The 3419-nt window shown below is 39.1% G+C and overlaps 1 pseudogene; it reads left to right on the top strand.

Annotated features, from left to right (window-relative positions):
• The first annotated feature begins 299 nt into the window (after positions 1–299).
• LOC120666473 lies at positions 300–1560 on the top strand (annotated as a pseudogene).
• The last annotated feature ends 1859 nt before the right edge of the window (positions 1561–3419 follow it).

Genomic DNA, 3419 nt, shown 5'->3' with positions numbered 1-3419 from the left:
GTCCATCCCATGGTGCGCTGGCACCCTCCCAGCCGGCTGGGACTATTGTCCTTGCTCTAATGGCAGATGATTGAGGCGGGATGCTGGAAAAAAAAGGAGAGAAGCCTTTGCAACACATACATGTAAAAACACCGGTGTTATTGGCCTGGTATTAATACAAGAAATATGTAAAAAACATTAGTTCAAGAAGTGATCATTAATATGTAAAAACATTATGTAAAAAACCACCATCGTGTGCCCGCTTCATTATTGATCACCTAACATTATTGATCACCTAACAATAATATTTATAGTCGAAGAAGATGCCATGAATGCAGCAGCTCCATTCCGTTCCGTCCCCCAAACACATCGTAACCTCGCCGCGCAACCCAATGGCCGGCGTCTCCAAGGCAGACGCGGCGGTGGCGCTCTTCTCGCTGGTCATCGCCGTGGCGGCGCCGCTGATCGACTCCCAAGTCGTCCTCCCGCAGCACCTCTACCCGGCGCCGCTGGTGAGCGTCTTCCAGTGGTTCGTCGACTAGTTCGACCACTACCTCCTCGCCGGCCGGCCGCCGTTCCTGCGCGGCTTCGTCTGGCTCGCCCTCACCTTCCTCTGGCCGGTCTGCATCGCCAACCTCTATGGCATCCTCGCGCGCCGCCGCTGGGTCGCCGCCGCCACCACCCTTATGGCCGGCGTCACCATGCTTACATACTTGGTAACCATAGACCTCCCTCTCCTGTATTCTTCTTCCTCGCATACTGATTCTTAGGGTTGACTGGACGTGGTAATAAACAAGGTGAAATTTCGTCACTAAGTTTAGACCCCAAAAGTTTGCACCAAAACACGTCACATCAAATGTTTGGACACATGCATGAAGTATTAAATAAAATTTATTTACATAACTTTTTGTACGGATAGGTTGTAAATTGTGAGATGAATACAATGAGTCTATTTAATCCATGATTTGCAACAGTAATGCTACAGTAACAATCTGCTAATTATAAATTAATTAGGCTCATTAAATTCGTCTCGTGATTTACAACCCAACCATGCAAAAAGTTTTATAAATAGATTTTATTTAATACTTCAAATTAGAAAGATTCCTTTTAAAAAAAATTTAGTAAATAGATCTAAACACGGCCTAAGCTTCTTGGAAAATTTCTTCAACTTTCTGATCGATGTTTACCGTGTTCATTTCAGTCTGCCATATTTGGGGAGATGTTGGGATCCGGGATAGCATCACCAAAGCTGGTCAAGTTCTACTCTGTGTTCGTGGTGGTTGCTGTCGCTCTAGTTCTGCGTGGCCTCTGCTTGTGCTCAGATTTGGAGATGCCGGCTTCTGCAGTTGAATCCTCTGTTCAGAAGAAGAGGGTCTAGGTGGCTAGATTCGCAGTAACGGAAGGATATCTCTCTTCATTATTCTTCAGAATAATCTGTTCAGTATGTGTCGCCACCAGATGTGAGATGTATCGCGTGTGGAGCGAAGAAAATTGGAAAATTGTAGTATACACTTATTATGAAACTCTTCCCAATATTGTAAAATAATGTTCTTCCACTATACAAGGGCATTTAAGAATTCACATGATGCTGTAAACGTAATGGATTAAAATATAATAAAGGGAAAAGTTTGAACTTCAATTTTCAACCTTCAACTATAAAATCGGATAACAGAGTCCACTCAACTGTTGAACACGGACAAATTTAGCTCTTAGGGCTCTAGAAAAATATGAAACTAGTACCAAAATTTTTCTCAAAATGTAACCTGTCTATTATTGCTCTATTTGAGTCTTAGTTACTAAAAAATAATAGACATAACTACAATCAATCAAATATTATGAATATAAAAAAATGAATCTGAATAATTGACAAGTATTGTGCCAATAGAAACGTAAAAATTTTAGAAAATTTTGATACCCATATATATATAAATTTAAAATAAATTAGTTATGATTTTTAAGTCTAAATTTGGAAAATTTTAATTCTCACAAAAAGGAAAAATTATCTTCGAAACAACCTAAGAGGCCAAATCTGCGTGGTTTCAATAGTTGGATGACCTCTGTTATCCGTTTTCATAGTTAAAAATTGGAAATCAGATTTTTGTAATAGTTCAAGGATGTAAACTGGATTTTTCCTAAAATAAATGAAGATATTGATACAAGAGAATGCATGGTCTATCCACGTCATGGAAAATATAATGGCAAGAATGTGTCATAAGAAGAAAAACAAATCTCTCTTGAACTGTCCAACACTGTTACCCATTTGGCCATACCGCTGCAACAGTGTTGGAAGGGACGACGTCAACACAAGGTGTCACAAAGCATGATTACGACTGGTGGGGAAACTGTACCTGAACTGTATCTAATTAATGGTGGATGATTGAGGCAGGATGTACCCATACATACAGCCACCGACGTCGACGGGAGACAAGAGCCAGTAGAAGAGGATAAAGGCGTTATTGCTACTCCAGTTTTGTTGGCCTTATATTAATACAATTAATTTGTGAAAACATTGACTATTTTTAAATGAATACTCCAGAATATAGATGATAGTCCTGCATAGAGCTAGGGGAAAAAAAGGTTTATGCTCGTGAACTGACTCGGCTTGAAACAGACTATTAAGTTTAGTGATCAATTATTAAGCTATTATGTAATTTGCATCGGTGATATCTACCACTTATTTGAATCAATTATTAAGTTCATACCAAAAAATTACATTAATTTTGAAGTTTAAAGTATCAAGATGTGTTAAATAATATTGTTTAGCTTTTCTCTAAATAAACTAGCAGCTGGAAGCTCTAGCTTGTTTTCTACCTTTTTCAATGTGTGATCTTCCAGCTGATTAATATAATATGTTAGTGCCCATAAGACATGCCGGTCCGGTCGGATTAAGCATGCAAGTGGGTGGGTACTAACAGTGTTTTTGAGTCAGTTAATTATTAATTACAATGGTACGTCATTCCAGTTCATTTCTCCTCCAAATTATTTACGCAAAATATCATTCTAGTTCATTTTATCCATGTTTTGGATCGATCCAATGACCCAAAATATATATAACTTGCATCCATAAATCTGATCCACTACTCCAGCGCCCCTCATCACCGCCGGTTCAAAATAGCTACCACCGCTGGTTTGGGGGACGTTGGATTTAAGTTGATGGTGATGAGTTTGTCAACCGTTGGTGATGGGTGCTCAAACCGGCGGTGATGAGCACCCATCACCAACGGTTTGAACTGGCGGTGAAGATCTTTTTCCCATCAAAAAGATATTCATATATTAATATTGCCCCACCTTTGCAGCATATATAATTATAGCAGTAGAATTCAACTAAACATCTCGTACATTGAGATTAAACGAAAGTCCATACATCATGATTAAACGAAAGAGTCCATACATCAAAATTAAAACGAAGAGTCAATACAAACAAGATTAAAACAAAGAGT

The sequence above is a fragment of the Panicum virgatum genome, chromosome 3N (assembly GCF_016808335.1).
Source record: "Panicum virgatum strain AP13 chromosome 3N, P.virgatum_v5, whole genome shotgun sequence".
Classification (NCBI taxonomy): Eukaryota; Viridiplantae; Streptophyta; class Magnoliopsida; order Poales; family Poaceae; genus Panicum; species Panicum virgatum.
This window is presented reverse-complemented; position numbering and strand designations above follow the sequence as displayed.